Below are 24,245 nucleotides of genomic sequence, written 5' to 3'. Positions count from 1 at the left end.
GCTTAACCAACTGAGCCACCCAGGTGCCCCGAAAAAGCGTTTTTAAAATGTCCTTCAGTGGGTGTCTGGGTGGCTCAGTTGGTTAAGCGACTGCCTTCGGCTCAGGTCATGATCCTGGAGTCCCGGGATCGAGTCCCGCATCGGGCTCCCTGATCAGCGGGGGGTCTGCTTCTCCCTCTGTCCTCTTCCCTCTTGTGCTCTCTGTCTCTCATTCTCTCTCTCTCAAATAAATAAATAAAATCTTGAAAAAAATAAAAATTAGGGGTGCCTGGATGGCTCAGTCGGTTAAGCGGCTGCCTTCGGCTCAGGTCACGATCCCAAGGTCCTGGGATCGAGCCCCGCATTGGGCTCCCCGCTCAGCGGGAAGCCTGCTTCTCCCTCTCCCACTCCCCCTACTTGTGTTCCCTCTCTCCTGTCTCTCTCTCTGTCAGATAAATAAATAAAATCTTAAAAAAATAAAATAAAAAAATAAAAATTAAAAAAAAAAAGTCCTTCAGTTTGTCTCTCACCTCTGTCTTCTTCTATTTGGTTTTTACGTTTACTGTTTCTCCCCCCTTTTCTTGACACTGCTCCAGCCCGGTCCCTTATCAGTTCTGGTCTGAAGTTTTATAACTACCTCGGGGAGCCCCTCCCTCTCCCTCTCCCAGGCATCCTGCACACACACTGCCACTGGAAGAAAGTTTATTAACCACTGTGTTCCTTTCTTGCTCAAGAGTTTTCAGTGGCATTTCATTGCCTTCAGGGAAAGTCCAAATCCCTTGGCCTGGCATCCATGACATTTGTAAACTTGACTCTAACTTGGTTGGATTCCAGCTCTGTCATTTACTAGCAGTATAACCTTGGACAACTTATTTGATGTCTCTGAGCCTTAGTTTCCTCATCTGTTTAAAAAGAAAGAAAGAGGGGTGCCTGGGTGGTCAGTCAGGTTAGCATCTGACTTCAGCTCAGGTCATGATCTTGGGGTCCTGGGATGGAGCCCCACTTCGGGCTCCCCGCTCAGCGGGAAGCCTGCTTTTCCCTCTCCCCTGCCCCTCCCCCTCTCCCCCCGCTGGTGTGCTCTCTCTCTCTCTCTCAAATAAATAAATAAAATCTTAAAGAAAGGAAGAAAGAAAGAAAGAGGAAGGAAGGAAAGAAGGAAAAAAAGAAAAAAGAGAGGATGTAGCATGAAATATCTTGTGGCAGATTAGGTTACTATTCAGTGACTGTCATGTTCTCCCCCCAGCCAGGGCTGGTCATACTCCATTGATATTAAGCTTGGCCATGAGATATGCTTTGGCGGGTGAAATGTAGATGAAAGTGACAATGTGTAAGTTCCAACCTAAGCCTTAAGAGGTCTCCTGTTTTCTTTCTTTTTTTTTTTTTTAAAGATTTTATTTATTTATTTGAGAGAGAGAGAGAGAGCATCACGAGTGGAGGTGAGGAGAGGCAGAGGGAGAAACAGACTCCCAGCCGGGCAGGGAGCCCAATGCGGGGCTCGATCCCAGGACCCTGGGATCATGACCTGAGCCGAAGGCAGACGCTTAACGACTGAGCCACCCAGGTGCCCCAAGGTCTTCTGTTTTCAGTATCGCCCCTGGGAGTTTCCTTCTCAACCATAAGGATGGGACTGTCATTGGTGCATTGAGTCTTTTGAAACAGAGTCCCAGTTGAAGTTTCTGTAGGAAAGTCTGTGTGAAGAAAGTTTTGTGTTTTGATGTTGAGTTTGTATTAAACTTTAAATTGTATGTTTTCATGACCTCTATCCCTTTTGACTGACAGCTAAACAGCTAGGAGGAGAATGTTCTGTACTGTTTAGGGAACCTAGAGCTTCTATCCAAAGCCCCAGCATCAAACAGGCTGGTGTGGAACAGTGGAAGAAACACACAACAGACATAACATGGAGCCAAGCCCCACAGAGCTCAGGCAAGATCAGCCAAACCCCAAAGACTGCAGATGAGAGAGGGAGAAATCAATATTTGTTGCTGTAAGCCACAGACTTCGGGGGTGGCTTGTTATGCAACATTATTATAGTAATAGCTAACTGATAGACCCAGTTCATTGGGCTCTTGTCAGGATTAAATGACTGAATACAGTAAAGCCCTTAAAAAATATGCTGACACCCTAGGGTGCAATCAACATGAGTGGTTATGACTGGGGTATACCTGTGAACAAAATGAAGTCCCCCTTTCACGACCTCACGTTCCATGGAGAGATGTATGGCACATCAGATGGTGATGAGCTCTGTGGAGAAAATAAGGCAGGGAAGGGAGAGAGGAGTGCTGTGGTACCGCTTCGTAGAGGTGGTCAATGGAAGCCTCACCAGGAAGGTGGTTCTTGAGCAAACAGCAGGAAGAGGTGAGGCAGGGAGGCACGAGGGCAGAGGGAACGGGGTGGGCAAAGACTGTGGAGGGGATTCGTGTCTGGTGGGTGGAAGGGATGGCCTGTAGATAGGGTGGCTGAACTGAGCAAGCAAAGGGAAGATGACGTCAGGGAGACTCCCTTGGAGTTGGACCATGCACAGCCTTGTGCATCATGGTCAGGACTCTGGCTTTTGCTCTGAGTGAGGTGGGGGATGCTGAAGGGTTTTGACCAGAGGGAGGACAGGCCCAGCTTTGCATTTCTACAGGATCTCATGGGCAGCGGGGTATAGAATAAATGGAATGGGAGCGAGGGCTGAAGCAGGGAGATCAGGGAAGAGGCCACGGCCACAATCCAGACAAAAGATGGCTATGGTTTGAATCAAAGTTAGGCTCTGGGCTTATTCTGAAAGTAAAGCCAAAAGAACAGGTTGGGGATGGGGTTTTGAGATAGAAAGGAATTGAGGGTGATTCCAAGGCTTTGGGTCAGAGGCATTGAAAGAAGGCATTTGCCACTAACTGAGATGAGGAAGGATATGGGAAAACTTTTTCAGGTGGGGAAAGGAGGAAGGAATTAGCAGTTCCATTTGAGACTTGTTCAGTTTGAGGTACCCATCAGACCTCCAAGTGGAGATGCCTAGTTAGAAGTTGCATGCATGAATCGGAGCCCAGGAGAGAAGTCTATGCAGGAGATGTAATTTTGTCATGTTATGGACTGAATTACATCTCCCCAAAATTCATATGTTGAAGCCCTAACCCCCAATGTACTGTATTTGTAGATAAAACCTTTAGGGAGGTAATTAAGGTTAAATGAGGCCATAAGGGTGGGGCCCTAATCCAGTAGGACTGGTGTCCTTGTAAGGAGAGGAAGAGACCTCAGAGTGCATTCCCTCTCTCTCTCTCTCTTTCTCATTCTCTCTCTCCCTCTCCCTAGCTCTCTCTCTCTCTGTCTCTGAGTGTGCACAGAGGAAAGGCCATGTGAGGACATGAGGAGAAGGCAGCCAGCCAGCAAGAGAGTTCTCACCAGAAACCAACCCTCCTGGCACCTTGAGCTTCCAGAGCCAGGAGAAATACAAAATAAATTTCTATTGTTAAGCCACTCAGTCTGCGGTCTCTTGTTCTGGCAGCTCAAGTAGACTAATACAGGAGTCTTCATTGTAGAAATAGCTTTGAAAGCCATAAGACTGGATGAGATCTCCAAGGAAGTGAACAGAGAGAAGAGAAGAAGGTGGAGGACTGAGCCTCGGGGCATCCGGCATTAAGGGGAAAGGAAGCAACAAAGGAGCTTCAGAGGGAGCAGCCAGGGGCAGACGTCCTGAGAGCCAAGTCAGGAAAACACTTCAAAGCAGGGAGAATTGTGGGTGTGTCTCAAATGCTGCTGAGAGGTCAAGGAAGACGAGAACCCGAGAACCAAGAGCAGATTTAGCAAAGGAGAGGGCATCGTGACTTTGACAGGAAAGAGTTTAGGTAGAATGGTGGGAGCCCAAGGGAGTGGGATTTAGAGAGAGCAGAAGAAAATTTAAATACATACAAACAGGAAGAGAGAAAGATAGAAAGAAAGGAAGGGAGGGAGGGAAAGCTCTTAAAAAAAAAAAAAGATTTTATTTTTAAGTAATCTCCGCACCCAACATGGGGCTCAAACTCACAACCCCAAGATCAAGAGTTGCATGCTCTACCAACTGAGTCAGCCAGGTGCCATCATGTAAGTAAGGGGAGCCCAGTGCATGGCGGCTTCCGTGCTACACTGTCCAGCCACGTTCCACTGCAGGGGGACAAGCACAGAGGGACAGAGTGTTGGCGTCAACCAGTGGGTATTTAGCCAGAGAGGGGCGGGGGTACCTGGGGGGGTGCAGTGCATGGGAATAATGATGCCCATGGCCTTTAGCCGGTGAGGAGGGAAGTGAGGACATGAGGGAAAAGGTGGTAGGCTCCATGGATCAGAGGTCCCACTGGGACTGAAGGTTTGCAGGGTTTGGAGTACCGGAGAGAATGAGTTGGAAGGATAGGAGGCAATCGTCATCCAGCAGGTTGCTTGAAATTGAGATATTGGAAGGGGTCCAGGCCGACTGCCCTGGACCACAATGGTGGAAAGGCCACATGTTGGTGTCCTTGGCCAACAGGCAGCCATTGGACCTTCAAATAACCACAGGCCTGGCCAACATCTGCCTGCGACAAAGCAGGAAGTGCTCAGCTGTTCCTTTCCCAAATTCCTGCCTCACAACAGCGAGGGAAAAAATAGTTGTGTGAAGCCGCTAAATCCTGGAGTGATTCGTGCTGCGGCGATAGAAACGGAACGGAATTGCCGGTTCCACTGGAGTTTCAACAGCGTATTGCGTCCTAATGCCCTAAGGTTTGGGTTTTCTGTAATGAAGTCACTTCTCCACCTCTGCCGTTTGGTAGTTGGGGACAGGACGGTTCCGAGAGGTTTGGTGACTTGCCTCCACTGCGCAGCTAGGCGGTGTGGCTCAGAGCTTTGTTCTGGACGATGCTGTTCCCAGTGCACAACACGATGTGCTGCTGAACAGTGAACTGAATTGTGCCTGGGATTCCCTCTGCCTTCTTGGATGTCTTCGTCCACTTGGTGGAGATGAGCCATTCCCTCCCCTATGAGTGGCCCTTCATGCCTGCAGTCTGCCATTCAGCAGGCTTTCCTGAGCGCCTCCTCTGGGGCAGATACTTCTAGGTTCTCAGTACACAGCACAAAACAAGTCAGTGTCCCTGGTCAGGTGGAGCTCAATCAAGTGGGGAGAAGATAATCAGACAAATCTATCATTGCAAACTGGGATTCTTGCCAGGCAGAGACGAGAGGGGAGGCAAGAAGGTGGCATGGAAAGGAAAAGCTGTCTTGTTGGAGGGAGGGAAGAAGGGAGGGAGGGTTTGCCCAATGAAGGCAAGGACGGGGCTATGTGTGGGTTGATCAAGGAGGAGAAAGAGTGTGGGCACAGGTCCTAAGATAGGAACATGGCAGGTGCATTAAAGGCACGTGGAGGAGGCCAGTGTGGCCTGAACATACACGAAGCAGGTGGGAAAGTAGAGGGTGGGAAATGTGGGAAATGAGATGAGAGAGGTGGGCAGGGTCCTAGGAACTATGTAGAAGCATTTGGCTTAGGAACAATAGAGAGCCATGGAAGGTTTAAGCAATGGAGTAACTTCATACAATTTTACATTTATAAAAGATCTCCTTGGGGCGCCTGGGTGGCTCAGTTGGTTGAGCGACTGCCTTCGGCTCAGGTCATGATCCTGGAGTCCCGGGATCGAGTCCCGCATCGGGCTCCCTGCTCGGCGAGGAGCCTGCTTCTCCCTCTGACCCTCCCCCCTCTCATGTACTCTCTCTCATTCTCGCTCTCTCAAATAAATAAATAAAATCTTTAAAAAAAAAAAAGATCTCCTTGGCTGCTGGGCGGGCAGTGAGGAGGAGGGAGGCAGGAGGTGATTATGGCCTAGACTCGGGTGGCAGCGGTAGGAGAGACGGAGAAGAATGGATTGATCTGGGATCTGTTTCGGAGCTGGAGTCCAGCACAGGGAAGCTGAGGCAGTGCTTCTGAGGACAGCATCCCCCAGCCCTGATGGCTCACTGGGGGCTTTCAGATACTTCTGCTCTGTGGGAGTCTCATGAGGGTGGATGGGTTGAGGAATGGCAAGTGACCCCTAACCTTTGCCTACTGACCTATGAGTCTCAAATTGGGCTTTGAAGGAGCCTTGGGGAACTTACTGGGCAATGGAGTGTGTCCTTACCTTAAAGGACCACCCCATACCTCTCCCCCTATTTCACACGGGGTATGTCACTTCCCTTCTATGAGCCATAGTTTCCAGCCTGGTAACATGGAAAGGGACAGTACCTCCCACACTTTGGTGACCCATTTTACAGATGAGACCACCAAGCCTCAGAGAGGGGGAGTGTCTGTCCCAGGGTCACACGTGACACAGCCCAGATTGGAACCCTGGCCAGAACCTGTGCCCTTGACCTCTCTGCTCCCCTTTGTAGCTCTCCACCCCTTCCTGGGGCCTTCAGGCCTGGGGATGCTCAGCTCACCCAACATGGTCTTTCCAGCAGGCCCAGGAAATCCAGGGCTGGATGCTGGGTGGTTGGGAGAATGGGTTTGGATTCAATTTCTAGCTCCATCCAGGGCACTTATTCTGTCTGAACCTCAGTTTCCCGCTCTGTAAAGCGGGGTAGCCACACACATTGGGTAGGACCCGGCAGGGAAACTGTGCAGAGATACTGATTCTCGGGTAAGTGGGTAAGTTGCTTAGCCAGCACAGTGCCTTTTGAGGGGCTGACGCTCCTCCGCCTGTGACTGTCTTGAGGAGGAACGCTGGGATGACCCCTGTGGGAGCCAGTGATCCTCTTAACAGTTGCAATGCTTCTTTTTTTTTCTCAAATGATATTCATAAATGACATAACCTACTGACACCTAATCTTAAATAAGACCCTAATTGTAATACAAAAGAAAATAAAATGAAAATAATTTAGAACAAATTAATATGTAACTGTTCAGGCAGAATAAATAAAAAAAACACATCACATGGCCGAGGGTGGAATCACCTCTAATCTGGGGGCTGAATCAAGAGCTCTGGCAACTCAAACACCATGACTGCACGATAGTCCCAAACGTTTAGCAGTTCTAGGGAAAGTTCAGAACCAAACACAGCTTGGCCTGTTCCCAACTTACGTGGAGGTCGCTTTCCTGGCAGGTTCACTGTATATTAAAACCAAGCAAATACACACTGTGCTCGAGGCGTCTGGGTGGCTCAGTCGATTGAGCGTCTGACTCTTGGTTTTGGCTCAGGTCATGATCTCAGGGTCGTGAGATTGAGCCCTGTGTTGGGCTCTATGCTCAGCAAGGAGTCTGCTGGGGATTCTGTCTCTCTCCCTCTGCCCCCTTCCCCCCACCGCCCACACTCACTCTCTCGCTCTCTAAAATAAATACATAAATAAATGAAATCTTAAAAAAATAATGCATTGATATTGGTTCATCAGTTGTAGTGAATGCATCACACTAATGCAAAGTGTTAATCACGGGAGAAACTGTGGGTGTTGGGGAGAGGAAGTATAAGGGTACCGTGTAATTTCTGCACAATTTTTCTTCAAGCCTAAAACTGCTCTAAAAAAATTAAGTCCATTAAAAATTAGTAAAAACAAAACAAACCCCCTAGCCATCATGTTTGCATACGAAATAGAATTTGGTCACAGGCTCAGATCATTAAAAACAGGATTTTCATCCTCACTAATTACCAAAGAGAGATCTGAATACCTCATAGGACTTAAGACCCATTGCAGGATGTCTGCATCCATGCCCCCCTCCTGCTGTATACCCGGGTACCCCCTCTTCACTGGGGGCTGCCCCACACTCCTGGTGGTGCCGTCCCACTTAGGATCTCAGCACTGGATTCCTGCCCTCTGTTTCTTTACCTTGAAGAACATCCTTCAGATCTCACAACCTGCCTGCTTGCTGATCTTGGGTGATGGGAGACGTGGCAGCCTGATCGAAAAGTCTTCCCAGCCTCAGGAACCCCAAGCTGCCATGGCGGACATAGTTCACACCTCAGCTTCCAAAACTCCTACTTCAAATCTAGATCCCAGCCACTTCCTTGTTGCATAAACTTGAGGGAGTCACATTGCTTTGCTAAGCCTCAGTTTCCCCATTGGTGGGAAAGAGGGTGATAATACCTGCCTCGCAGAGTATATTCATTCAGTATATATCGACTGAGCACCGACTGTTTGTGCTGGGGATATAGCATTGAACAGAACAAACTATCATCCTTGCCTCATTGGAACCCCCAGTCTCATAAGGAAGATAGAGAAAAATCAAATAAATATATGAACTAATGTCAGGGATGAGGAGAAAGAAGACAGGGTCATAGTCAGGGAGTAGGGCTGGAGCTCCTTGGTGAGTGTAGTCATGGAAGGCTTCCCAGAGGAGGTGGCATTTGAACAGAGATCTGAATGAACCGAAGAAGCTAGCCATGCAAATCTGGGGGGAAGAGCATTAGAGGCAGAGGGAACAGCAGATGCCAAGGCCCTGGGATGAGAAACAGCAAGGAAACCAGTGTGGCTGGCAGGGAGTGTGTGAACGAGAGGAGAGAGATGGGGAGAACAGACTGTAAGAATTTCGTTTTATCCCAAGTGTAGCAGGAAGAAAACCTTAAGTTAATCACCGGGGAAACCCTCCTATGTTGTGTGTCCTTGCATGTGAGAAAAGCGGACAGGCACACTCTAAAGCCACCCTCCTGTCCATGACCGTGGTCTGGGTCCTTTCAGTGGAAGGTGTCCTGCGGGCATCAAAAAAGGTTAGTGGTGCAAGTGGTGTCCAGGTTGTAGTTCCCAAGAAATACCACCAGGTGGCAACTCTGGGTCGCGTTTCTAACTTGTGGGTTGTTGATTGATTCCAGAGCCGTGGTTCCCAAACGTAGGCATCCTCAGCATCACTTGGACGGCTTGATAGAACACCGATTGCTGAGCCCCACCCTCAGAGTGTCTGATCTGCAGGTCTGGGGTGGGGCCCAAGAATCTGCGATTCTAACGCGTTCCATGCGACGCTGATGCTGCTGGTTTGGGGACCACACTGTGAAAACCTCTGGTTGGAGCCCTGAGGCAGAAACCAGGTGGGGGTAATGGAGGTGTCTGACCAAAACATTCCGTATCTTCCTATTATATTTAGATTAAGTCTAGGTCTCTTGCCAGATCTCCCTCTACCCGCACCACCCTCACCACAATTCGGGTCCTGCTGACTTCCCGCACACCATCTCCTGCCACTCTCTAAACAATGGCCACACTGTTTCTCTCTGTTCCCTGAAGCCTGTTCCTGCACCAGGGCCTTTGCACATGCCGTACCTCCTACCTGGGATGCCTTTCCCACAACTTTTCCATTGGCTGGCCTGCTCTCATTCCTCATGCCTGAGCTTGAATGTCCCCTCTTTAGGGAGGCTTTCCTCTGCTGGCGAGGAAGCTGGTGGCTCTGCTCGTGTTCTTTTCCTTTTAGGTGCTTGCGGTGATTTGTAATGAGTTAGCCTCTACCTTGGTTAATTTTCTGTCTCCTGTCTAGATCCTAGGCCCTGGAAGGAGGGACTGGTCTGTCTCGTTTTCTGCTTCATCCCAAGTGCCCAGGACAGTGTGTGGCAGCAAGTAAGTCCCCAGGAAATCATTGTTGAGTAAGTGAAACTATAAAGACTTGTCCAGGCTGTCCAGAGGGTCAGCAGGTGACTGGGGGCTCCATCTAAAGGATACTTCTGGATTGTGTGAGGTTCAGCAGTGCCTCACCCTAGTGCCAGCCTTGCTGATCAGAGAGCTCTGGAAGGACATAAAGATAAATAAGACCATACACAAATAAGCCAAGAAGCTATACTACACAAATGAGCCAAGAGGCATTCAGCACTTTAAAATTTATAAATTCCTCCTACCTCCATTATTTCATTGCAGCCGCGTGTTTAAAAAAAAAAAAAGTATCCCAAACTTGGAAATAATGCCAGAGGAGGGCCGCACGTCCTTTCAGCAACATGCTGGAGCATGGTCCAACAGGTTGGCCCAAGGGGTACCTAACTCTCTGGGGGAAGAGATCTTGGTTTCACCTGTCATACACTAATATTTAGGGCCCACACTTGGGGAAGTTGTGTGTTCCCCTTGTAGATGTAAGTTGCAAATCCTTTTCCTCCAGTAGAAAAGACCATTCCAAAGGTTACAGTTGTTTTGTCCTGTACGACATTAACCAGTTTCATAATCTTTGCTTTTTTTAAAGATTTATTTATTTATTTGAGAGAGAGAGAATATGAGCAGGAGGGGCAGAAAGAGAGGGAGAGAGAATCTCAAGCAGACACCCCACTGAGTGTGGAGCCAGATATGGGCCTCGATCTCATGACCCTGAGATCAGGACCATGAGATCATGACCTCAGCCAAAACCAAGAGTTGGACACTTAATCGCCCCGACTGTGGCACCCAGGCGCCCCAACCAGTTTCACGATCTCATCTCCGTGTTTTGCCTTCCATTGGCTATCGACATTTCAGCCGCCCTTAAATGTTTTGAACCAGCCTCACCGTTCTGCTGATGAGTTAATACTAATGGATTATATATGATTTGGGCAAGTGCTCACTTTTTTATTTGGATGCGAGCCATGGTTTAACTTTTAAAAAATTAAGCTTTGGGGACCAGCACCATCTTCATGAGAGGGGCTGATCCTTCCTATTTTCCAGAAGAGTTTCGTGAGTCTCAGAGAGATATAGAGTGATTGTCTCCCTGAGCAGAGACAAAATTGGCTCTCAGCCCTAGGTCGGCCTGACCTCAGAGCTCCTAGTCCCTCAGTGATGCCTTCTCTGTGTGCCCACTGTTCTGGGCATTTTATAAACTGTTGCAACATAATTCTCACAGCTCAACAAATCTCATGAAGCTTTGCCTGAGCCTCCAGGCCATTTTAGAGATGAGGAGACTGAGGAGTAGGGCTGGGAATGAAGTCACCCAATGTCAGAGCTCTTTGAAGGCATTCTGGTCAGATAGATTTGAGTTTCATCTCTGGCTCGCACTCCCCCTAGCTACACGACCTTGAGTGAGTTGCTCACCTAATTGCTCTGAGTCTCACTTTAAGATGGGAATAAGAGGGGGTGCCTGGGTGGCTCAGTCGTTAAGTGTCTGCCTTCAGCTCAGGTCATGATCCCGGGGTCCTGGGATCGAGCCCCACATCAGGCTCCCTGCTCAGCGGGAAGCTTGCTTCTCCCTCCCCCACTCCCCCTGCTTGTGTTCCCTCTCTCGCTGTGTCTCTGTCAAATAAATAAATAAAATCTTAAAAAAAAAAAAGATGGGAACAAAAGTCCATCCCGTGCGGTAGCAGTTGACGATATATCTGAACTAATCTAGGCCTGGGGCCCCCGAGGCTCTCAATGCCTCTCTTGTTCTGGAATCAGGAGGGAAAGGGATCTGGCATTGGCCGCTCCCGGCCTGGATGGAATCAGAAGGACCCTGGAAGGGTAGGCAAATGCCTGGGGAGAATGAGGGAGAGGAGTTGCTGAGCAGGAGTTCCTGGAGTACTCAGGTGGGTACAGGTATGGAGGTCTGAACAGGGACCCCGGTCTGTCAGCCAGGGACCGAAATGGAGCCTGGGCTTTGGGGTCAGGCCACCTAAGGCTCTCTGGGTCTGTAAACTGGAATAATAATGACTCTTCCCTGTTTTGCATAACTGCGAGGTTCCCTGGGGGATAGTGGGCTTAGCTGGAGGGGTGCTATTCTAGAATGTTCTCTGGCACCTTACCCCTGTCTCAAAGGAGATGGACTTTGACTATGGCCTTTCTCAAACCTGAGGGTATTATTGATGCTGTAACGATAAAGATAATGATGGTAGATAACATCTGGGATAGATTAGGGGTCACTATGAGGTTCTCCCTCAGAGTTCTGGGTTCGTTGGGTCAGAAACCCGGCACAAATACACAGCCAAGGGTGCTTTGGGACTTTGCAATTTCCAAAGCTGCTCCACATCATTGTGTTGCATCCTTGCGTCAAGACCAATTCTGACACATAGAGGGGTTAGTGACTTGCCTAAGGCTACACAGCTAGCATGTAGCCCAGCTGAGACTGGAGCACAGGGCGCCTAGTTCCCCAGCTGGCCTCTGAGTGGAGAGATGGGTCACCCAGCAAGGCAGGGGCTGAGAGGCCTGTCAAGGGACCTGGGACTCCTGCCTGGTCCCTGTTCCCCAGACCTGCCCCCTGGAGGTGGCTGGAGGGGAGGGGAGGGTGGTGGTGGGGTGCTGAGCCTGAGGTGGAGGCTTTCAGGCCCAGGCCAGGAGAGCGGGGAAGGGGAGGATGCAGGGAGTTCCTCCCGCCCCCCCAGAGCAGCTGAGGGGGAAGATGAAGTCCAGAGGAGGCTCAGGCCAGAGGGAGAGGAGAGGAAGAGGCTGGAACAGCTGCAGGGGGAGGAAGCGGAGTCTAGAGTCCCAGGGGAGAGAGCTAGGGATGGGGTGGGAGCAGGCCAGGCCCTTGGCCCAAGGTTCTTGTCCCAGGCCCTCCTGCCACTCCAGACTCCTCAGGTAGCATGATCCCGAACCGGGGAGAGGTCTCCCTTCCACAGATGCCCCCATCATTCCCGTGCCAGGTGGTACTGGGACCACTGGGGAAGTCCAGGGTCCCCGCCCCTTAGGACTCACACATGCTGGGCCCAGCTGAATGATCAAATGAATGAATTCATGCATTCACTCATTCATTCGACAAAGATTTATGGAAGGCTTACCGTGTGCCACGCTGGGCTCCCAGCAGGAAACAAAGCCCCTGTGGAGAGAGAGGAAGGCTCCTAGCTCATGGGGAGATGGACAAAACACCGAAAACAAGTCAGTGTACAATATCACATCAGGCTGTACAGTCAGTGAGGGCGTGATGAGTGGTTGGAGCAGAGCAATTTCATGAGGATGGTCAGGGAGGGCCTCTCAGAGAAGCTGACATTTGGGCAAAGACCTGAAGGAGGTGGAGCAGCATCTGTGTGAATCTGGGGAAAGAGCACTGTAGGCAAAAGGAATAGCCAGTGCAAAGGCCCTGGGGCAGGAACGTGCCTGGCATAGGGGGAAGGGTGAAAGGCAAGGAGGCCAGTGTGGCTGGAGACTGGTTGAGTGAAAGGAGTGATGGAAGATGAGAGCAAACTGGGGGTGTCAGGGGACAGGGAATGCAGGGCCTCAGCTATTTCTCCCATAACATGGGGAGATGTTGGAGAGCTTTGAGCAGAGGAGTGCTTGATGTGTCTTGGGTTTTAATAGGATTCCCCATTGCTCTGGCTGCCACAGGGGAAAAGAGGAGGTGGGGCCGGCGAGGGCTGGAGCAGGGGTCCCAGGAGGAGGCTGATGCAGCTGGCTGGCTGGCTGGTCATGGAAGATGGCAGCTTGGCCAACAATCGGAAGCACTAAACAGCAACAGAAATAAAAACATATTGCATGCTTACGATGGGTCAGGCGCTCTTCTAAGTGCTTGACATTTGCTGCTTTTTAAATCCTCACTACACCTTTTAGGTAGATAGCTTTTTCCTTAATGCATGATCTCCTTTTCCTCCTTTTTCTTTTTTATTGAGGTGAAATTCACATAACATAACATTAACCATTTAAAATGCACCTTTCCGTGACATTTAGCACATTCATATTTTGGCACAACCGCCATCTCTTCCCTGGTTCCAAAACATTTTAATCAGCGACCGAATACCCCGTACCCATTAAGGGTAACCAGTATTTTTTTTTTTTAGTAGGCTTCACATCCAATGTGGGGCTTGAACTCATGACCCCAAGATCAAGAGTCCCATGCGCTACCACCCCAGCCAGCCAGGGGCCCCATGGGGTAACCAGTATTTTTAATCCTCACTTTACGGATAAGCACGCGGAGACACAGGCGGGCAGAGGCACCTGGCCCAGGTCACACAGCCAGGAACTGGAACAAGCAGGCTGCAGGTGTTGGGAGGAATGCCTCCATAAACTCCCTGGAAGGGCTCAAACCTCTTCGGGCTCCTCAAGATAACAGCACCAAACTGCCTTCTAAGGAGGGTGTGCCCGTGCCTCTGCTGGGCTTTTGTTTCATGGAAAGGGTGGGGAACCTTTGAGGCCAGGAAAGAGGGGACCGCTGGGAAGGCTGACCAGGGGCTCCAGCACACCCTCTCACAGGGCAGACTCCCACTTGCCAGCGAAGCACTCTGGAGCAAGAACCCTCCTCCTCACCGTTCTCTGTTCTGGAGTGGGGATGAGAGCACCCCCAGCACTGGATGTTTAGGGGAAGATGAGTTACCCACGTGGAGCTCAGCGCGGCCCACGGTAGGTGCTCAGCACCCAGCAGCCTGCGTTCGCTTTGCAGCGCCTTCTGCTCCCGGAAACCAGCCAGACAGGTACCTACGGGCAACCTCAGGGGTAGGTCTTTGAACCATCTGGGAGGAGGCACCCTCTAGGACCAGAAAGAATGCAGTCTGACTCGTAAGCGATCATAAATTCTCAAGGTTGACGGGATGGTGCCAATTTTTTAAAATCAAATGTATCGGGATGTAATTAACATAAAATCCGAGGTACCCAAGGTTATCCATTTTAAGTGTATCTTTCCATGAGTTTTGACAAATGTATATATATCCTGTGTAACCACCATCTAATTAGGATGCAGAACATTTCCATCACCTCCAAAAAGCTCTCTTGGGTCCCTCACCCATCAACCCCACCTCCTGGCCCTCGGCCACCACTAATCGGGTTTCTGTCACTCTGGCTTAGTTTTGCCTCTTCTAGAATTTCTCATAAGTGGAATCAGATAGCACGTACTCTTTGTGCCAGGCTTCTTTCCCTCCTCTTGATGTCTCTGGGATTCCTCTATATTGTTGCACAGATCCGCTGTCCCTTTCTTTTCATTGCTCAGGAGTGCCCCACCAACCAGTGCTTGAACATGTCCAGTGGGTCAGTTTTCATTCTGTGCAGAGCCTGCCCTCATGCAGGTCCAGAAACCATCTGCTTTCCCCTCCGGATCCTTGGGTGCAGCTCCACCGCACGTGAACCCATCTCCACAACCCATCCATCATCTTCATCTTTCCGCGGGACTGCTATGGTATGGACACCAGCTTCAGACTTGAGAGCTGGTGGCTGGGGAGGGGAAGGGAGCAGATGTGGGCTTGTGACCGGGGGACCCTAGGTCTAGACAGGAGCGCCACCCAGGCTGCTCCTCACTGTGTGGTCTTCAGTCAGCGATCTTGGGTCCTTCCCTCGTCTGCTTCCTTGTCCCTCCAGTGGGATGAATGTGGCTGCCTCATTGAGAAGCTCCCAGGAGATAACTTTGTCCATGGTGAGAGGAGGAGAGGCCTCCAGCAGGAGGCAAGGATTTTACCCCATAGGTATTTATTGAGCACTGACTACGTGTCAGGCACTGTGCTTGGTTCTGGCGGATGTGATGGCAAACAAGAATGTCACTGTCCTTGTTGTCAGAGCTACAACAATGGCAGGAGAATGGGGAGGCAGAGGAGGGCATCGCTGGTGGGGGGCATGGCATAAACATGGGTGTGGAGAGGAGGCATCACCCAGAGTTGGGTCGGTGGTGGCTGGCAGTGCAGGGATGGGGAGGGGGAGAAAGTCTCCCACCCCAAGCCACGGCAGAACACGTGAGAACCTCAGACATCAAGTTCAGTTCATCTTGCCCAGAAGAGCGGGAACCCCTTTTGTACAGAGGCAAGAAAGGAGCCCTCCCTGCTCGGCTGGGGGGCACCACCTGTTCCTGTCACATAGCTGCTCTTGACTGGGAGCCCCAGCCTTTGGCTGGGACCCTCCCCAACAGGGACCCACCTCCCCAACAGGCCAGGACCCTGGCAGAGTGTCTGGGGTGCTCATGACAGCATTTCTCACCTGGACCCCCAAATTAATTCCTGCTTGGCCTTGGGAGGTGGGGGGAATCTTTCCTTGTCGAGTCCCCAGGACCCAGTTCTCTGCCTCTGAGGATGAGGGCCTGCCCTGCTTAGGAGTTAACAAGGGACCCCTGTGTGAGTGTGTGTGTGTGTGTGTGTGCATGCGTGTGCATTGTGTGAGTGGATGCGTGCACCAGCGTAAAGCATGAGCAATCACTTCTGCCCGGGGCCAGGCAGCTGGCCTAATGGTCCATTTCCCTCTGGTCTGGAGGCCTCCTCTGGGCCCCCAGCTGCCCTGATGGGCCAGGTTAGCCCCCCCCACGGGAGCCCCCAGCCACTCCCCACTAGGCTTTCCTTGTATTGTGCACGGCCTGGTTCCTCGAGGAAATGGGGCGGCTGCTGGGTGCGGGGGCGGCCGCCAGGAGCCCCACCCCCTTCCCCCCATTGTCACTCCTGACTTTGGCCCCTAGCCCCTGCTGTGGACACTAAAAATAGTCCTGTTCACATTGAGACGGGCCGCACCCCTGAGCGGACCTCTAGGCTGGGTGTGAGGTTGGGGTTGCCAAGACAGGGCTGTCCCCAGGGGGTAAGGTAGCCCTACCAAGTGACCCGGGTGAAAAAGCACATAAGGGCGGTGTGACCCCAGGTGGCCTTCTCCCCCTCTCTGAGCCTCCGTTTCCTCATCTGTAAAATGGAGAAAAAGACACCTACCTTCTGGGGTTGCTCCTGGGAGTCAACAGTCCTAGTGTTCTGTTTTTGTCCTGCCTGGCTATTGGTTCTGCCTGAGTATCTGCAGGGCCAGGGGCAAGAGGGCATAGAGAGGAGGCATCACCCAGAGTTGGGTCTGTGGTGGCTGGCAGTGCAGGGATGCGGAGGGGGAGAAAGTCTCCCACCCTAAGACACAGCAGAACACACCCCATTCATCCTCACTCCTACCTTTAGTGGCTGCCAAGGGCTCCCCATGTTCCCCAAGCAGAGGAGCTTCTGGGCTGGAAGAGCCCACCTGGGAGTCCAGAAGCATCTGCAGGTCTACTGAGCGAGACCTGGCAGGTTCTTTCTGTCTGAGATCATTGAGAGCCCAAGCTGTGAATTGAGTGGCCAGGCTGGGACTTGAACCCCTATCTCCAGCCTCTGAGGGCTGTGTTTTTTCCGCTTTAAGGGGCTGCCTCCATGCTGATGACTCTCAGCACTTCCTGGCTGGGATAACCCTGCCTTGCAGTCCACAAACACATGATTCATCCAGAAGGAAGATGCTGGGCAGTGGGTGTTGAGGCCTGAGCTGGGGGCTGGGTATTTCCCCTTGAGCCTGAGTGGGTGGACAGCCGCCCTCAGATGCACCCAGGGCCACAGAGCTGGGACTGCAAAGGGGTTTACCGACGTCTGCCTACCGAGTTCTCCCTCTCCCTCTTTCTTCTTCCTTTTTTTAACCATGAGATAGTTCAAACTTTCAAAAACTGTTGCCACCAGAGCCCCGGCCATCTTTCCAGAATCTGAGCTCTTTCTGAATATACACGGATATGAAAAAAAAAAAAAAAAAAGGACTCAGAGTGTTGAGTGACAGGTCTCCCTCAGACACCAGAGATGACCCCTGTTTGGGGCCCCTTGCAGGCATTTGAGGGCCATCGAGCAAACGTAGATGCCCAGCCTGGTTCGGACGCAGACACTGGTGTATCCTGCTTTTCGTACTGCACTCAGCACTGTGGTTTGTTTTTGTTTTTTTTTTTGACAGAGAGAGACACAGTGAGAGAGGGAACACAAGCCGGGGTGGGGGGGGAGAAGGAGAGGCAGGCCTCCCACCAAGCAGGGAGCCCGATGTGGGGCTCGATCCCAGGACCCTGGGATCATGACCTGAGCCGAAGGCAGACGCTTAACGACTGAGCCAACCAGGCGCCCCTCAGCACTGTGTTTTGACAGTGTTCCAAGTCAGTATACAGAGGACTTCCCCATTTAAAAATAAAAATGGCCTCATATAAGGCAGGGATTTTTCACTTTTTGTACCATGGACTGCTTTGGTATCTGGGGAGGCAATGGATCAATTTTCATAATCATGTTTTTTTTAAGCGCATAAAATAAAGTACATAAGATCACAAAGGAACCCAGTTACCCTGAGATGCTGTTACCACAGTAGTCCCAAGGGTCTGGGATACAGTAACACATGGGTTTCTTTATTAGCACAGTAAATGAAAGAAGTGGATGCTGGCCTCAGGTCGCGATGAGCGTAAACCATTTGTGAGGCTGTCTGCAGCCACTGATTTGTCAGACCGAAGTGTCTTTGCCTCCTTATTGTGACAAGGTCACTTCTAACCCTGCCATAGCTTGTGGTCCACATTCACACTTGGAGGGAAGGTTGCATTGCAGACAGAGGCTAGTGAATATAAAGTTGTGAATTTTTTCCCATTCAACTTCACAGAGTCCCTGAGTCCTGGGCCCCAAACTAAGAACTAAAAAGTGTGACTGTCCCTCACTTCATTCAGCCAGTCTCTTAATGAAAAGTTACCACAAGTCAGCATTTCTTGAAATCTTGCCATTACACAGAGGGGGACACTGAGGCCCCAGCTGGAGAATGGGCTGGGGTGGCCGAGTCCAGTGTCCTGACTCCTGGCCCAGGCTCTTGCCCAGCTCTTCCCCAAACAGGCTGGTGGCAGGGAGCCCATCTGCCCGCCAGGAGCAGGTTGGCAGCTGGTGTCCTGTCCCGAGAGTGACCCGGCCCTGCCTGCGCCCTGCACCCTGCCCTGGCCAGCACAGCTGTGGATGGACAGGAGGCTTGGCTCCCATTCACCCAGGCACATTCCTGGCCCAGCCGCTATTTTTTTTTTTTTTTTGGTGACTCTTTCTCCCACACCCCGCACCCTCACCCCCCCTTTTCCTCAAAAATGCTCTGTCCCTCCCCAGAGGGTCCCTTTGGGTGGCGGCTCCTGGAGGGAAATGTGGCCTGGATTTCCTGGAACACACGGAGCTGGAGTTCCAGCACTGGGAGGAGGGAAGATGCTGGGGACAGAGCAACAGCCCCACGGCCCGCATAGCTGGGTTCTCCTGAGCAAGGGGGTGAGCTGGGGCCCCAGTAGTCCCATGCCACTGTGCCCTCGGAGCAAAGACGCTCCCACGGCTGTGATGGGCTGCTAGGAGTGAGACGCCCCCCACCCCCCAGGGAATCGGGGCTCTGTGACCCTCGAGGCTCTGTGACTTTGCTGAGCTCTGATTTCCTTGCTCCTGAGAGTGGGGTCTGTGGTCAGGACTCGCCAAGGCTGGTGGACAGTCCAGGGAGGCGATGGCTGGGTGTGGGCCCTCCCATACCTGAAAGCCCGGCACCAGCAAGTGAGGCGTTTGGGGGATGCCACTGGGGCCGGGGGGCAGGGGACTGGAGATCTTTCGTCCTTCCATCATTCGTCATTCGTTATGTGACTAATGTTTCCTGAGCACTTACCGTTGTGCCGAGCCCTGGGGCTCAGTGGTGAACAGAAGGGACCAAGTGTGAGTTGCCCTCCTCGGGCTCACACACAAAGGAATGTCTCCTCTGTGCTCAGGCGGAGGTGACGACCATGGGGAAGAGTAATGCAGGTGCAGGGCTTTGAGGGGGGCCTCTGCCGGGCCCCATGTGAGCAGAGCAGGAGTGAAGCAGGACGCCTTGCCTGGTGGGTGCCCAAGGCTCTGAGGTGGGAGCTGGGAGAGGCAAGGGCTAAGGCTCCATTCACGGGAAGCTGCTGGGCTCTGAGTGAGCAGTGACGCCGTCCGTGAAATGACCCGCCCGGGGGGTCCTACGGGAGATGCCTATGTGGAGCCTGGGCTTGGCGGCTGACCAGCTGGGAACACGGCCACGGCTCCCTCCGGGCTCTGCAAGCACGGGCAAAATGCTTCTCCTCCTCAAGCCTCAGTTTCCTCTTCAGTAAAGCGGAGCTCTTAGGATTTAAATGGTTAAGAGGAAGGAACACAAAAGTCCACGATGGGTGCTGATCTTTCTTGGGTCTCCAAAGAGTGAAGCCACTCGCTTGGAGGCAGGTGCCAGTGACGGAGCCAAAGGCTAGCTTCGAACCCGGGTGTGGGTGCGGCTTTAAAGGAAGCTGCTCAGCTCTTCGGGACATATGGGGTCATGACCTGGGATGGGGATATCCCTGAGTCGTCTGTGGCTCTTTTTGTCTTCTGGGTATAGAGCTGGATTTAGGGGAGCCTCTGGGGTGAGAGGAGAGGGTCAAGGAACCACCCTGAGACGCATGGGGGAAGGGGAGGCCAGGGGTCCCCCTGAGTTTCTCTCAGTCTCAGGTGCCCTTCCAACTGCTACCCCTCCTAGAGGGGTGGGGACCCACCTGGTGTGCTCTGTCTACTTTCCTCTCTTCCCTGCCCCAAGCCTCCGTTTCGTCATCCGTGAGATGCGCACAGCAAGTCCCAAGTCTGACAGTGATGAGGAGGTTTGGGAAAGCAGGTGCTTGGACAGGACCCCACTGTTGAGAAGGAGGGAACCCACCTGCCAGGCACAGTGCTAAGCACTTTCATGCATTAGCTGCAAGCCGATGGGCTCATGTCCCTCCACCGACACCTGCCGTGGCTTCACTTTTGCTCTCCAGATAAAGAGCAAACTCCTGTTCCAGTCGTGCAGGTCTCCTGGCTCCTAATGCCAACCCGTTCCGGCATCCAGGCCTTTGCACGGCTCCCCGCACACCTTCCCCTTGGCCTAGTAAACGTCCACTCCCTGTTCAGCTCAGCGTAACTGCCTCTTCCTAGAGGAAGCCCACCCTGACCCGTAGACCAGCCGGAGCCCAGTGTTGCACAGTCTTTGTTTTTGTTTTTTTTTAATAGATTTTATGTATTTATTTGGCGGGGGGGCAGGGCCAGAGGGAGAGGGAGAGAGAATCTGAAGCAGACCCCTTGCTGAGCAAGGAGCCCAACGCGGGGCTTGATCTCATGACCCCTGAGATCATGACCTGAACCAAAACCAAGAGTCAGATGCTCAACCAACTGAGCCACCCAGGGGCCCCCAGTGTTCCACAGTCTTAATGGTGCTGCCTCCTCTCCCGGCAACCCCCATCACTGTTGGAATGTCATGTCCTGGTGCACTCACCTGGTTATGGGCTCTCTCCATGTTAAGACTGTGTATTCCATGAGGGCAGGAACAATGTCTCCTTTCCAGCTGTATCCCCAGCATCCAGCACAGTGCCCAGTAATTGCCTGATGGATGAATGGAGGGATGGAATCCTCTTGACAACCAGAGGAAGGAGGTGGCATCATTCCCCTTTTATAGATAAAGAATCAAAGGCACAGAGAGGTTAAGTAACATGCCCTGAGGTCACACAGCCAGAACAGAGCCAGAATCAGATGGTGTCTGTCTGGGGATGTCTCCCTGCCAGTGGAGCCCAGAAGGTGGGCAGATGGGGTGGTGCAGAGAGGAGCTGGGACCATCTAGACAGGGAAGGGGTGTTGGGGGGAGCCCCACCCATCCGTGTTTTCTCGATGATGGTGGTTTGTGGCTGTTTTCCTCAAAAGCGACTCAGGTGACCTTCAGGTTGGGGCCTGCAGCAGTCCCAGGGGCCAGCTGGGTGGAGGGCCCGGTCTGGCTGGGTTGCTTTTCTCGCCCCTTTGTCCGCCCTCTGGCTTCACGCACAGATTACAACTTCCCCTCCTCTGCTGTCTTACGCAGGCCACCTCCGGCTGGCCATTGTCTCATTGTTTGCCGAGGGAAGCTCCAGGAGGAAATTAACCTGCTGCTCACCCCAAGCAGGGAGTTGCACCCCCCAGTCCCCACTGGGAATGCCTGGGGGCCTGGCAGGAGGGGGCGGGGGAGGCTAGTAGACAATACAACAGGCAGCCTTGAAAGGGGTGAGCTCCCAGGCAGAGAAAAATGCAAACAGAGGCTACATTGACTAGCAAAGTTTATTAGGTCCTATCATGGGCCAGGCTGTGTGTCAGGGACCTAGAGATGCAGATGTGAAAAAAATATCTTAAGGATCCTGTAGCTGATGCAGAGCCCTCTAAGTCAAATGCCTCTGGGAACCAGGCAAGTGACAGAAATCTGAAGGCATGTGAACAATGGGGAGTGGTGGGGCATATGGCAAAATAAAGACATGAGTCTCCTATACGCCTTTAGATTCCAACTTCATTTTAAAAAGTGTTGATGATGGGACGCCTGGGTGGCTCAGTCGGTTAAGCGGCTGCCTTCGGCTCAGATCATGATCTCAGGCTCCTGGGATCAAGTCCCGCGTCGGGCTCCTTGTTCAGCGGGGAGTCTGTTTCTCCCTCTGCCTGCCGCTCCCCCTGCTTGTTCTCTCTCTCTCTCTGACAAATCAATAAATAAAAAATCTTTAAAAAAAAATAAATAAAAAGTGTTGATGAAATGAATCCCCCAGACTCATGCAGCTCGTAGACTCCCAGTCCAGACCTTTAGAAGGGAATTCTTGTTGGGGTACAATTGGATCATTAGTTGTTTTTGGTGTCCCATACCTCATCCCATCAGCCTACCACCAACTTTAGCCATAGCAGCAGTGGCCCTTCCTAGCACACTGACAGCATCCCATTTCAAGGGCCCGTCATTTGGTTTCTCTGAAGACTTGGAACCTCTCTCAACCAGGAAGAGTTTGATGCTCTCAGTGGCAAACATCAATCACTGGGGGAATGGGCCTCGGTGGGTAAATGTCTCAGCCTCATCTCTATCGGAGGCAGTTTTCCTTGGTTGCTCAGAAGGTCTGCAGTGAGATCGGGTACTAGTTGCCTATACTGGAAACTAGCATGATAGCTCACCTTCTATTGCCTTTCCTCCCTTCTCTGTCTCACTCTCAGATCCCTCTGGGCTTCCTGGACTAGTGGCACCCAAATCCTTGCCTCAGGCTCTGCTTTTAGGGCAATCCAAACTAAGACAATCTCTAATGCTCTTTCTGAACACAGTTTATGATTCTAATCTTTTGTGATTCTAAGATTGAATGACTTTAACTGCGATGTAAGTTTTCATAAGTTAAGCCATCTGTGATCCCAGAACAATATCATTCTAAGATCGTCAAATCACACCTATCAACCATGTACTCAGTTATACAAGTAATGTAACACCCCATTTTCTAACCTTTTATTTATTTGTTTGTTTATTTATTTATTTATTTAGTAAATAAGTAATCTCTACACCCAACATGAGGCTCGAACTCATGACCCCGAGATCAAGAGTGAGATGCTTTACCAACTGAGCCAGCCAGCCACTCCAACACCCCATTTTCTATAACTGACTTTTGCTTCACCTGAGTGCCTATTTTTCCTGATGCCAGAAAATGCAGATGTCAATCAAATCTAGACAAAACCCAGTCATTTCACATTTGAACACAATTGAGTCAAGCTTCCTCCCCGCTTCCTCCTTTTTCTCTGGGTTGATTTAAGTCCTGGATGGGTGGGGGCGTCTTGACATAGGTTGGGAGTCGAGTGACGTCGGGGGTATTTATCAAGATGTAGTAGCACATCTGGCCTGCCAACATGCTTCCCCCATTGGGATCCACTGGGAAAAGCTCCACCTGCATTGATAATTTAACTTTTAGGGTCAAAGAAGCATAGTTCTAGGCCACTAACTGTAAGTCGAGTCACATCCACTCTATTTTCAATCACCTGGGAAAAGATGTGAAAATTTTCTGCACCCCATGGGACCCTGGTACACAGTCTCGTCATTTAATTGAATGTATTTGCTGAGCATCTTACTGTGTTGGGCATTGTGCCAGGCACTGGGTATACAAAGATGAAAGGACAGATATGGTCCCTTCCCTCATGTCATTCACAAGCCAAATAAAGTGTATAGATTTATAGCTTACATATTATGATGTCTGGTATAAAGGAAACACACAGGGTGGGCCAAAAATGCCTCTTTGAAGAGTTGTCATTTAAGCTAAGACTAAGAGTCTAGGATCAGGGGAAGCTACCAAAAGACCGAGCAGGAAAGGGAGAGGTCTGAGTTGTATCCACAGCTGAAAAACATTGTCTAAGACTGACAGCATCTCCTGCATTTTTTTGTACACTACTGTTTTGTTAGCAGCCTCCATCACCTTAGAGAAGGGAAAATGAGGCACAAATGGAAGAAATTGTTTTCTGAGTCTCAAAGGCCAAAGCTTTTGGTTTGCAAGAGTCATGGACATTTAGTCAAAACCCTGAGTAATTTGAGGGTATACAATTTATGTCATAACTAAAAAAGTGAGAAGAATAGATGAATCAAAATTGGTTTTCCTGTTTAGAAAATGAGATAAAGATTATCTGGGTGGGGGAAGGAAGTGTAGCAGAGATATTTAGTTGTCGTGCAGTGATCTGATTTTTCTCCTAGAGCTTCAGATGGCCACACAGCTGGAGACTACATTTCCCATTCTCCTTTGCAGGTAGGTGTGGCCACATGACCGGGCTCCGACAGGGTCTGTAAGCCCAGTGCTGTGTGCAACTTCTGTGTCATGTATTTAAAGAACAAAGGCACTTTCTCTTGGCCCTCCTCTTCTCCCATTCGTGCCGCTAGAATCTGACGCAGTGGTAGCAGCTGGAGCAGCCATCTTAGGTCACAAGGTGGAAGCTCCACGTGAAGGAGGTCAGAGCAACAAAATGGAAGGAGCCAGGGTCTCTGATGCCATGGGACTCCACATCAGCCTGGACTGC

General features: G+C 51.2%; 1 long non-coding RNA gene across 1 annotated transcript in view; it reads right to left on the bottom strand.

Annotated features, from left to right (window-relative positions):
• Window positions 1-17,042, bottom strand: part of LOC145723814 (uncharacterized) — a 19,131-nt gene extending 2,089 nt beyond the window's left edge. Inside the window, exons 1-2 of the long non-coding RNA XR_014149124.1 lie at window positions 16,590-17,042; window positions 12,546-13,205 (exon numbers count right to left, since the gene is read on the bottom strand). This is a non-coding gene — a long non-coding RNA (uncharacterized LOC145723814). The remainder of the gene's footprint in view (window positions 1-12,545; window positions 13,206-16,589) is intronic.
• Between the last annotated feature and the right edge of the window lie 7,203 nt (window positions 17,043-24,245).

This window comes from Leptonychotes weddellii, chromosome 10, assembly GCF_054177405.1.
Source record: "Leptonychotes weddellii isolate Sample4059 chromosome 10, ASM5417740v2, whole genome shotgun sequence".
In the NCBI taxonomy this organism is placed as follows: Eukaryota; Metazoa; Chordata; class Mammalia; order Carnivora; family Phocidae; genus Leptonychotes; species Leptonychotes weddellii.
The sequence above is the reverse complement of the archived record's forward strand: the minus strand, read 5'-3'. Positions and strand labels throughout refer to the sequence as shown.